Here is a 13,337-nt window from a genome sequence, read left to right on the forward strand (position 1 = left end):
TTAATTAAGAAATGATCAGACCAGATGACTGGCACCACCGCGGAACACTTGACATGGATACTATTAGAAAAGATTGGGTCTAGGAGATGTCCGCCCTTGTGGGTGGAGCCCTTGTTATATAAAAAGAGATTCATGGAAGCAAGGTCCGCAATGAGGTTGCAGGCCAGACTGTCATTACGGTCGTCCAAATGAACATTCAGATCACCGACGACGAAAAAGTTACTAGATGTAGATAGAGCCGAGGCTATGAGTTCAGAAAGTTGTAACTGCCATGTGTTAGCAAGACCTGGAGGGCGATACACTAGTAGGCCCGAAAGGGTGGTTTTAGGTTGGAGAGCCAGCTTAAAATACGCTGCCTCACAGCCGTTTAACGGAGCAGGATCAAGATGGCCTTGATAAATATTTTTAAATATTATTGCCACACCGCCTCCAATTTTCCTGGGGCGATCGTGCCTTACAATCGCATATTGAGCAGGGAGGGCTTCTGCCATATCTGGTCCGGAACTATCGCGAAGCCACATTTCTGTAATAAAAAGTGCGTCAGGGGATTCATCTGTGAGGAGATCGAAAATCTCACGTTTGTGTTTGGGCAGGGAACGGCAGTTCAAGCTGAGGAAGGTGTAACTTAAAGGGGAGTGAGTTCCTACTCGGAAAGCTAGGCTACAACATCGTTGTGGAGTATCCAGATGGAAGGAGCAATGAGGGCAGCATTGTGGAAACTGATCTAGCATATTAAAAGTAGCTGTCAGATGATCCCTTGTAGGTCTAAGAGCGAGGATCTGATCAGCGTCATAGCATAATCGAGGGCACACAATTTGACCAGGGGGTATGGCCCCTGGGCCCGAAAGGCTGCGCGTACGGGGAAAGTACATTATTATTAGGAAGGGAGATGGGAGGGGCGTGGCCTGTTGGAGGGGGGCGTGGCCAGTGGCCTCTGGGGAATGGCAGCGAAGATGTTGTGGCCCGCTGCAGCTATGCAATCAGCTGCGCGGGACTGCCCAGAGCGTAAATAGTTAAAGTGCAAGTGCCCAGGAGGGGGAAGTGAGTAGATAAAAATACAGTTAATACAACAAATTAAAAAGTAAATGCAATTTGCGCTTTCTCCCGGCTTCCGCCTCAGGAGTTTGATATGCCTCTGCCTCGCGCTCGCATTCAGCGCGTTTAAATGACTTTTGCGGGGGCGTGGCCTGTTGGAGGGGGGCGTGGCCAGTGGCCTCTGGGGAATGGCGGCGAAGATGTTGTGGCCTGCTGCAGCTATGCAATCAGCTGCGCGGGACTGCCCAGAGCGTAAATAGTTAAAGTGCAAGTGCCCAGGAGGGGGAAGTGAGTAGATAAAAATACAGTTAATACAACAAATTTAAAAGTAAATGCAACTTGCGCTTTCTCCCAACTTCCGCCTCAGGAGTTCGATATGCCTGACATAGAGGTACTCACACACCTACTCAGTCATGCAAATAATTAATCACACTGCCATTTACTCACCTATACAGTTATACACACACCAGCTCAATTACTCATACGAACACCAGCACATTCTTACGCTCTTATACAACCAATGATACAAGCACACACTCATCCATACAGCCACTCTCACAATCACACACTCTCACTTATAGCCATTTATGTACTCCAACACACATATATACTGCCTTTCACTGTAGCTACTCACACTAACACAACCATACACACACTCACCCACCCATACAGTCCATCACAGATGCACTCTTGAAACCATGCACCCAGTGAATCACCCACTCACACATCTATGCACAGAGTCACACACACCCCACCCACACAAACACTCAGGCACCCATACTGTTACTCAGACAACCAATCTATAACCCATATAGACACTCATGTAGCTATTTGCAAACCCATGCAGCTGCTTACACACCAACAGACAGACGGATACAGACATTCACACAGTTTAGTCACTAACCCATGCATTCAGTAAGATATGTTTAATCACTCACTAGAGTCAGTCAAGCACCTTCAAAATCATCTATTCACACACTTATACACCTACTCATTCTTCAATATGCCTTTCCCTATATTTAATAAACATATTTAAACTTTACAGAAACACACAGACACTGGATGATGTCATCAGTGATGTCATCAGTGATGTAATTTGAGATGTCATCAGTGATCTCACTGACCATGTCATGCGTGATGTAATATGTGACGTCATCAGCATTTTTAGTGAAAAAAAAAAAAAAAAAATATATATATATATATATATATATATAGATATATGATTTCCAAAGTCCTTCACAGTGCACAAAGATGCAAGCAGCAGCAAGCAGCAGGAACAGACCACTCCGTGGCTACAAAATAAAGTGCTTTATTCTTTTAACAGCAGCATGACGCGTTTCGACTGGGGAACCCGGTCTTGATCACACGACATGCACAAAGATCATGGAGTTTAAATAGTGTGTAGAATGCCGCCAAAACTGCTAACCACAAAATAGAAATAGAAAACATACTATTAGCAGAAAATCATTACAGGTCTGACGTATTCATTTGTGGAGGATTTTACATCCAAACATTCTAAAATTGAACCAACAGGCTAAAACAATAGATTCAAAATATATAATTCTAAATATTGAATACATATTTTAATATTCTATTAAACCCCTGTAAACAGTATCAGCGATAAAATATATACTAAATATATAAAATATATATCATAAAAAATATCACGCTACAATAAATACTGAGAAATGGTGGGATATATATATATGAAACCAGGATCCCAACGAACGACCACGGTACGCCAAACAAGGGCACAGGCTCCAGTTAAACATGCATTAAAGAAGATTTATTGTCTTAGCATGTCAGGATGACGCGTTTCGACCACAAGCCTGTGGTCTTGATCACACAGTGCGCTAAGGTGAAAGGCATTCAATTTATAGTGACATGAGTGACTTTACTATGTTCATAGTGACAAGGCAAAAAACCTAACACTTTTGCAGTAGTAAAACATCTTGTCATCCATATATGACTAGGCGCAGCAATGACAAGCACTTTTAGTAGCAGGCATAGAAAAAAGACTACCACTCTATATGTAGGTGCACATGGCCATGTGTTCTGTAACATCAGTTGTGCGCGGCAGATCAGAAGGTAAGCTGGCAGTGTCAGAGGCAAGGTAACCGATAAAAGAATGCATGGATTGAGTTTTAAGTCTCCCAAGAATAGTCTGATGGAAAACAGAGTTAAACGGTATCCCACAAGAATCGTGGATGTGTTGTCCAACCTATAAATCATGAATGCCATGTGGCCCATTTTAATATTGGAGGAATCCGGTTTACCATCGTAACTAAAAGGGGAACATTAAATATAACGCATTCATATCATTGGAAGCGTGTGAAAGGAAATGCCAAAGTCTATGTACCAGTCGGCGCGTAACTAATGCGGTCAAGAAGGGCCTAGATGTCACTGGAGTCTAATCTTTGCATGATAAGGTCTAAGCCTGATGTATGGAAATCGAGTCAACTGCTTAAAAAGATGTCGAATAGGTCAGAGAATGCTGTACAGTGCAGTCACTAATGGATAAAGTTAAAAATGAGTGCATAATTACAGGAAAAATCAGTGTTGGTGCCGTGAGGTGTAAAATAGGTCAGAAAATGCTGTACAGTGCAGTCACTAATGGATAAAGTAAAAAATGAGTGCATAATTACAGGAAAAATCAGTGTTGGTGCCGTGAGGTGTAAAAGGGACAAGGCAAGATTGGTGCAGTGCGATTAAAATGTGTTGGAGTGGATTAAAAACTGGACAACCAACTAGTAGTCAGCCGACTTCTAAAAAAGTCAAAGAGGCGATAGTGTGAGAGTGCATCACTGGAGTGAGTACTAATGATTAATGGTATAGAAAGTTGTAAAGGTCTTCACTAATGTTTAATCCTGCTGGGGCCTTGGTGTTGAGTTCTATTATGTATTTCGACTCCAGTTGTCTCAACAATTTCTCTCTGTTGCCACCACGTCTGAGTGGCGGAATGCAATCAATGACGCAGTATTTAAGGTGGTCTAACTTGTTCTGATGTGTCTCTTTGAAGTGCCTGGCGACAGGGTATGCCGGGTCACTGTTGACAATGGCTCTGATGTGTTGCAAAATCCGTAGGTGCACTTGGAGCTTGGTGCTCCCTACATATTTAAGCCCGCAGCTGCAAGTGAGAATGTACACTGCGAATTCCGTTCTGCAGGTGAGTTTCTGTTGTATCACTATGGGTTTACTCCTGAATTCTGCCGAGATTTGGGTAGTGTTAACTCCAAATCTGCAACCCTTGCAACTGATGCACTTGCGAAATCCTTTGATATTAGTTAACCAATTAGTGGTATTGGTTATTTCAGGGCTGTTTCTGACTACAGTGTCATGCATGGACCTGGCTCTCCTATAGGTAATGTCAGGCCTAGCGGCATTGAACTCCAAATTTAAATCATTACAGTTGATATAATTGATAAATTATTTAGCACTGTCCATAGAACCCTTCCAAACCACAAAAACATTGTCTATGTAGCGTAGCCAGCAGAGAATGTTGTTAGACCAAGCTTCACAGTGTGTGACCCGGAGGACCCGCTCCTCCCACCAGCCCACATGAAGGCAGGCATAGCTGGGGGAGAAGCAAGAAACATGATAAGCTCATTGTGTTTATAGCAATGGGTAGGTCTTTTAGTCAAAAATTCATGGCATGCATTTAGTCAATCAGGGTGATAGATGCTCGTGTAGAGCGAAGTTATATCGAAGGAAATCAGGATACAATTCGGTGACCACGGGATGTTTTTGATTTTGAGAAGGAAGTCACTGGTGTCTCTTAAGTATGTAGGTAGTTTAGTGATGTGCTCTTGCAAGGAATAATCAACATACTTCGATATGTTTTCGCAAAGGCTTTTGCATGCTGAAATGATAGGCCTGCCAGGCACCGGCGATGTTCCCTTGTGTAATTTAGGAAGGAAGTACAAAATTGGTAATATAGGAAATTCATTGTTGAGAAAATTGAACTCCTCTTTGCTGAGAGCGCCTTGAGTCCTATAATTGGTCAGGCTTTTTTTGAGTTCTTTGCCACTAGCAATCACTTCCTTCATGTTGGTAGGCCTGTAGCATATGGCATCATTAAGGTGTCTGTAGGCTTCTTCCATGTACATGTGTTTAGGTCATAGGATGATATTACCTCCTTTGTCTAATTTGTTAATGATTACGTATATATATATATATATATATTCGCTGAAAAAAAACATAGGTTTCAGGGACGTTATAGTTAGTTGGATATTTCACTCATTCAAAACCACAGAAATTCAGCTGTTATAGTTAGTTGAGCTAACAATAACTCGCGCCCCCGCAATGCACTGCTGGTGACGTCACATATTACATCATTTATGACTATGGTTTTTTCAGTGAATTTCAAAGGTTTTTTAAATGCTAATTTGTAACTATAATGCCCATGAAACCTATGTTTTTTTCAGTGAATTTCAAAGGTTTTTTAAATGCTAATTTATAACTATAATGGACCTGAAATCTATGTTTTTTTCAGTGAATTTCAAAGGTTTTTTAAATGCTAATTTGTAACTATAATGTCCCTTAAACCTATGTTTTTTTCAGTGAATTTCAAAGGTTTCTTAAATGCTAATTTCTAATTATTTTCTTCTTTAAACCTATAGTTTTTTCAGTGATTTTAAATCATCACTTCATTGTCAACCGAGTGAAAGCAGCCAATATCCTCAGTTTTCCAGCAATAGCTTCCACCCAAAAAATATTTGTCACAAATAAGAACAACAACTAACGGTAATAATATACAGAGTAGATGTCCCCGTGCAAAAATTAACACAAAAGGACCAGTTCCCGATATTTTCAACGAGCATCCAAATCTGGGGTGAAATGGATCGCAGCCCAGAATCACATCTGAAGCACAACATATGTCATAGAGTTACTGATCACGGAGCTCAAACACCCATGAAGGCCACAACACTCACTGCCACCAGCCTCAGGACATCCCCCCCCCGGACGACCCCGCTCCCTACTACCACTGAGGCAGCGCAAAATAGGACAGTGGACCTTCCAAAAATGGCATGGTCCCTCAGCCACACAATACTTGAATGTTGGCAGATATGGCAAGCAAATATGTGTGAAGGACGCAACTCATCCATCAATAATAATAAATCACACAATACCAAGTGTGGTGGTGATGTGCTGGACAGACCTCACTATACAGATTTTAAACCTCTCCATCTGTACATTTACTGCTGGTGCTTGTAGTGTTGTGCTCAATAGACGCAGCCTTGTTTCCTCAGGCAGTCCGGAAGATCTCGGACATGTAGCTGTGTTGTCCTTCCCTGGAAGCGAAGCGCAGTGGGCTGGTCCAACGTATACCACTCCATCATACGAGTATGAATAAATAAGCCGGGGCTCTCGGCATGGTTCACTTGTGAACTGTGAAGACCAACAAGTCTGCCAGAGCAGCGGGCCTCACCCTGCCACGTGGCTGCCGCCATGACCGCTGGTCTCCTCGACACCGGCCCCTGTGAACCCAGCAGCACAGCACCTCAGACTTATGTCTGTACAGACTACTGCCTTCGATCTACACTGCGGACAGCAGGCATCACAATTCAGATGGAGTAGTGTTTCCAGATGACGCAGTCCAGTACACAAGATACATTGGTCCCAGTGCGGCCCTCTCGGATCACACATCATCGCAGGGTGCGCACAAGCTGAGTGCTTCAGGTGCCACTAACTCAGTGCACCACAAGTCATCACCACGTGGCCTTATTGAGGCAGAATTCAATAGACAAAAGACATTGCTCCGAGTGCGGCCCCCTGGACCACGCATCATCGCAGGGTACATACACACTGAGCGCCAAAGGTACTACTAACTCAGTGCACCATAAGTCATCACCACATGGCCTTATTAAGGCAGAATTCAGTAGGCAAAAGAAATTTCTCCCAGTGCAGCCCGCTTGGACGACGCATCATCGCAGGGTGTGCACAAGCTGGTTGCTTCAGGTGCCACTAACTCAGTGCACCACTTATCATCGCTGGCTGCACACACGCTGAATTGCCAATAACTCTGCAGCTCTACTGAACGCCATGTGGCTGTGGGCCCTTGCTGACTGCTGCCTCTTGCCTACACTGCGGTCAGCATGACTCACAATTAAAACTGAGTGTTTATTCATTAATTGCAGAGTCCAGTAGGCAACTAACTACAACATCTTCGAAACCTAAATAATAGCCTTTTAGTATCCTTGTTTCAAGAACTTTTTTGATATCAATTATAGCTTTAGTACAATCACGAAATACATCTTGCAAGTCCAAAGGAACACTGAATGGCAGTCTACACTGCTGCCAGCAGAGCTCACAGTTCGAATTCAGTCTTGATTCATGAATTTCAGAGTCCAATAGGCAACTAACTATAAAGTCCCCGAAACCTACACACTTTGACAATGTATTCCATACATATTTTATCTTTTGTTACCTTCACTGCGGTCAGCAGAGCTCACAATTTACATTGAGAGATGATTTATTAATTGCAGACAGAATTGTACTCTATGTCCTCGAATTTTGTCAAGAGGAAGTGACAAAAAGCATTCCTCGATGTCTGTGCTGACTACTGCCTTCCATCTACATTGCGGATAGCAGGGCTCACAATTCACATTGAGTCACAATTGCAGATGACGAAGTCCAGTAGGCAAGAGACATTGCTCCCAGTGCAGCCCGCCCGGAACACGCATCATCGCTGGCTGCACAGACGCTAAATACTTCTGATGCCACTATCTCAGTGCAGCACAACTCATGCGCCCTTTCTGATACAATATTTTGTGTATATTTCACATCTGCTGTCCTACCTCAGTGTATCACAAGTCATGAACCCTTTACGATAGGCTCTTTTCTGTATGATTTCATATCTGGTACGCGTACCTTAGTGCAGCACAAATCATTGACCCTTTATGATTGAATCTCTGTGTCTGATCCAATGATTACTGTTGTATTTGTTGCCAGCACCAACCATTCCCGACGCGTTGGCTTACAATCACCCCACATGCATTCACCACAGACGTCACTGGACATGTGAACCTGGTAATAAAAAGGAGTCGAGCGCACGTGCCTGTACCCAGTTCCACTATCTATCTGTGTCCGAGTGTTCATTATGTATGCAACATGCTGCCCCTAGGCCCTACCACATTACATAGTGCTCTGGACAGCGTATGCAACCATTTTACCTTTGACAGTGGGGGAAAACTTTAGTTATGTAACTTTGTCTCAGTCATTGTGCAAGTACTACGTAGAGACTGCATCATTAGAGTACTGCAAGCAGAGTGTATAGTGAATTTATAAGTGCGTGAGGATCGTCGCAGTGATTGTATAAGTACATATGTTGGCGCAGCCAAACTCCGACAACAAGCTTGTCTCTAATTGGCTGCCCTCCATGTGCCAAAAACTGAAACTTCTACTTTCCATGGCCCTGTATTGCTACAGCTGCAACACTCCACTGAATGTGCAATAAATATTCATATCCACACAGATGTCTCATGTCCACCATCTTTCTTGTGTGGAACTATGGATGAATATAGGGTCAGGAATTCCCGTACCTTCCATGTTGGCCATATTGTTGGACTTGGCTCACAGAGTGACACTTTGGCTTTTGCAACCCGGGTAACGGTAGCACTCCAACACGGACACCCGCATCCAGTGTTGTCAGATTTTTAAATCTTTCTATAGCCCAAAGCCAACCAAAAAGTAGCCCAAAGTAGCCCAATATTGCTACTTTAGGGAAGGAGGGGCTTGGACTGCGTCAAGCAGGCGGTGAATGCATTGGAGTTGATGTTGTAGCAGAATGCCAATTAAATATTTGTCTAATAAAGCGCTTTAACATACTACTTTGCTGGAGCACTGTATATATATTTATAATCTGGCAACTACCACAAACTAACATTTTACCACACAACCGACAAACTATAGACCAATTGTGCATGATCTAGCCCAATCTGGCAACACTGATGCCACAACCACTCCCTCACGGCTGGTATACACCCACACCACACCCATCCAGCACTGGCGTCACAGGACACGTGACCCTACTAATAAAAAAGACCGGGCGCACGTGCTCTATGCCATTTTAGAGTTGCTCGCAATACATGCACTGCAGCTGGCACAGTCACACCACCATGGTGATGGCCCTTCCCGGTGGTCCGGACACTTGATGTTTTGTGTGCTCTGCTGCACCGCAGTGTAGGCCTGAGCCCAACAGCGAGGGCCTACCACCACGTGCATGGCCTCACTTCTCACTGAGTTAGAAGCACCGCAAGCAATGAGCGGGTGTACAACCTCCGATGATAATAGGTGCACTAGTATGTCCTCTGCCATGGTGATATCAAGACTCACTACCAAATGTGAGATCTATTAGCTTGCAGAACAGAGCTGCATGATGTGGAGGGTGCCGTGACCGTGAAAAGGTGAGCAGTGAGGCCTTGGTGCGCAGCGTCAGGCAGATACCTCTGGGCGGTGGGAGTGGATGAGGTACAGCAGCCTGAATGCAGAAAGATGGCAGAGCGATTTAGGCATACGCACTCGTATGTACTCTGCCACAGCGTCGGATTTGTAACTCGGGCACTGGCGCAATGCCCAAGGAGCCGGTGCCAAGATCCAACTGTGGGTTCTTTTTGGAGCAGTCTGGGGGACAGATTTGGCCAGTGTCGCTGTTGTTTGGATACAGCTATTGGCCCAGTGGGTGTCTGAATGGCCTTTCTGGAGACAGATGGGCGTCATTACCTCACGTTTAGCAACAGGCAGAGGTGTCACTTTCTTTCTCTCGCAGGGCCGCCGATTAATGTATGCATACCTAGCAGGGCAGGGGGCCTGAGCAGAAGTGGCCTCACTTATTTTTAAGTCACCAGTGTAAACAAATCCGTGCATTTTTTTATATCTCTCCTACCCCCCCTTTTTTAAAGAAAATTTTGCCGAAGCAGTGTTTTGAGGAAAGGCAATAATCAAATGTGGGACACTTTTTTTTTAGCATGCCCGGGCTGATTTTGAATCCTAATCCAACACTCCTCTGCCATTACTAATTCTGTACTATCTTTCAGATGTGGGAGCTTGAGAGTTCCAATAGGTCGCGGCACGTGGTTGGAGACAGAGCGGTGGCATAAAGGTAAGCTGTGATGGTTTTGTACACAGTGTGGACACTCACTGTTCCTCTTCATCTCTTCCTTTCTCTTCTTCACACTCTTTCTCTCTCTCTTCCTCTGACACTGTTTCTCTCTTTCTCTCCCTCTTCCTCTTTCTCTCACTCTTTCTCTCATTCTCTTCCTCTCTCTCACTGTGTCTCGCTCTCTCTTCGTCTCTCTCACTCTTTCTCTCTGTATTCCTCTCACTCTTTCTTTCTTTTTCTCTCTGTCTTCCTCTCACTCTTTCTTTCTCTCTCTATCTCTCTCCTTTGATGGACGCATAACGCACAATCTCATCTAACTTGTTGTCTAGCAGGCCTGCGATGATGCGTGGCCATACTGCAATCAACAATCAAACTGAATTGTGAGCTCCGCTGCGCCGTGTGTACACAATAGGTGAGGAGGTTTCTTTGGCACATGGTGGACCCTCTTCGACACATGCCGGTGGCAGAAAGGTGATCTCTGAGGATTTTCTCTACAGTGTCAACACTCACTCTCCCTCTCCATCTCTTCCTTTCTCACACTCTTTCTCTCTCTCACTCTCTATCTCTTCCTTTCTCTCTCTCACACTCTTTCTCTCTTTCTCTGTCTCTTTCTCTCTCTCTCATTCTTTCTCTCCCTCTCTCCCTCTCTTCCTCTGTCTCACTCTTCCTCCCTCTTCTCTTCCTCTCTCTCACACCGTTTCTCTCTTTCTCTCTCTCTTCCTTGTATCTCACTCTTTCTCTCTCTCTTCCTCTCTCTCTCACTCTTTCTCTCTTTCTCTGTCTTCCTCTCTCTCACTCTTTCTCTCTTTCTCTCTCTCTCTCTCTCTCCTTTGCTGGACACATGACGCACCATCTATCTTTCTTTTTGTCTTGCAGGCTGTGATTCACAAATTGTGCACTTGTATGTACTCATCCATTACTGATTCCATACTATGTTTCAGATGACTAAGCTTGAGGGCTGCCCTATATCCCGGCACGTGGTTGGAGACACACCAGTGGCACAAAGGTGAGCTGCAAAGATTTTCTCCATCTCTTCCTTTCTCTCTCTCACACCTTCTCTCTTTCTCTGTCTCTTACACTCTCTCTCATTCTTTCTTTCTCTCTTTCTCTCTTCCTCTCTCTCACTCTTTCTCTCTCTCACCCTTTCTCTTACTCTTTCTCTCTCTCTTCCTCTCTCTCACTCTTTATCTCTCTCTCTTCCTTTCTCTCACACTGTTTCTCTCTCTCTTCCTCTATTACACTGTTTCTCTGTTTCTCTCTTCATTGTATCTCACTCTTTCTCTCTTTCTCTGTCTTCCTCTCTCTCACTCTTTCTCTCTCTCTCTTCCTCACTCTCACTCTTTGTCTCTCTTCCTTTCTCTCGCTCTTTCTCTCTCTCTCTCTTCCTCTCTCTCATTCTTTTTCTCTCTCTCTTCCTCTCTCTCACTGTTTCTCTCTCTCTCTTCGTCTCTCTCACTCTTTCTCTCTGTCTTCCTCTCTCTCTTTCTTTCTTTTTCTCTCTGTCTTCCTCTCACTATTTCCTTCTCTTTCTCTCTCTCTTTCTCTCTCCTTTGACGGACACATGACGTACAATCATATCTTTCTTTTTATCTAACAGGCTGTGATTCACGAATCAACATTCCCCCCAACACCACCAAAGCTGAACGCGTGAAAAATCTGCGATGATGCGTAGCCATCCTGACAATGCCTCAGAAAGTTGTTTCGACACATGGTGCACCCTCTTATACACACGCCGGTGGCGGAAGGTGAGCAGAGAGGCTTCTTTCCGCAGCAGCGGGCAGTCAACTCTGGGCGGTGGGAGTGGATGGGCTGCAGCAACCTGAGTACGCATTGCTGAAACAGAGAATTAGGCATATGCAGTTGTATGTACTCTGCAATTACTAATTCTATACTATCTTTCAGATGACTAAACTTGAGGGTGCATTATGTCCCGGCACTAGGTTGGAGACCCACCGGTGGCACAAAGGTGAGCGGTGAGGATTTTCTCCAGTGTCAGCACTCCCTCTCCATCTCTTCTTTTCTCTCTCTCACACTTTCTCTCTTTCTCTGTCTCTTACTCTCTCTCTCATTCTTTCTTTCTCTCTTCCTCTCTCTTCCTTTTTCTCTCTCTCTCTCTCCCTCTCTCTCACTCTTTCTCTCTCTCTCTTCCTCTCTCTCACACTGTTTCTCTTTCTATCTTCCTTGTATCTTACTCTTTCTCTCTTTTCCTCTCACTCTTTCTCCTCCTTTCTCTCTCACTCTTTCTCTCTTTGTCTGTCTTCCTCTCTCTCACTCTTTCTCTCTTCCTCTCTCACTTTCTCTCTCTCTCGTCCTCACTCTCACTCTTTCTCTCTCTCTCTTCCTCTCTCTCACTCTGTTTCTCTCTTCCTTGAAACAGAGAATTTCGCGTGTGCAGTTGTATGTACTCTGCAATAACTAAATCTATACTATCTTTCCGATCACTAAACGTGAGTGTGCACTATGTCCCGGCACGTGGTTGGAGACACACCGGTGACACAAAGGTGAGCTGTGAAGATTTTCTCTCTCTGTCTCTTCCTCTCTCTCTCATTCTTTCTTTCTCTCTTTCTCTCTCTCATTCTTTCTCTCTCTCCCACTCTCACTTTCTCTCTTTCTCTTCTTCTCTCTCTCATTATCTCTCTCTCTTCCTCTCCCTCACACTGTTTCTCTCTTTATCTCTCTCTCTCCCTTTTTTTCTCTCTCTTCCTCTCTCTCACACTGTTTCTCTCTTCCGCTCTCTCACACTGTTTTTCTTGTTGTCTTCCTCTCTGTCTCACTCTTTCTCTCTTTGTCTGGCTTCCTCTCTCTCACTCTTTCTCTCTTCCTCTCTCATTCTTCCTCTCTCTCTCTTCCTCTCTCTCACTCTTTCTCTGTCTCTTCCTCTCTCTCACACTGATTCTCTCTTTCTCTCTTCCTCGTAGCTCACTCTTTCTCTCTCTTTCTTTCTCTGTCTTCCTCTCTCTCACACTGTTTCTCTCTTCCTTGAAGCTCACTCTTTCTCTCTTCCTCTTTCTCACTCTTTCTCTCTCTCTTCCTCTCTCTCACTCTTTCTCTCTCTGTCTTCCTCTCTTTCACACTGTTTCTCTTTCTCTCTTCATTGTATCTTACTCTTTCTCTCTCTTACTCTATCTCTCTTTCTCTGTCTTCCTCTCTCTCTCACTCTATCTCTCTTTCTCTGTCTTCCTTTCTCTCTCTCTTTCTCTCT

The 13,337-nt window shown here is 44.3% G+C and overlaps 2 long non-coding RNA genes across 2 annotated transcripts in view; both read left to right on the forward strand.

Annotated features, from left to right (window-relative positions):
• The window catches only part of LOC146831246 (uncharacterized), a 525,430-nt gene that overhangs the window by 153,461 nt on the left and 358,632 nt on the right, over positions 1–13,337 (forward strand). The window lies entirely within an intron of this gene.
• Positions 8,355–12,097, forward strand: LOC146831248 (uncharacterized). Its single transcript, XR_014961256.1, has 3 exons — positions 8,355–11,141; positions 11,733–11,880; positions 12,038–12,097. It is a non-coding gene; the product is annotated as an uncharacterized LOC146831248 (long non-coding RNA).

The sequence above is a fragment of the Triturus cristatus genome, chromosome 5_1, assembly GCF_964204655.1.
Source record: "Triturus cristatus chromosome 5_1, aTriCri1.1, whole genome shotgun sequence".
Classification (NCBI taxonomy): Eukaryota; Metazoa; Chordata; class Amphibia; order Caudata; family Salamandridae; genus Triturus; species Triturus cristatus.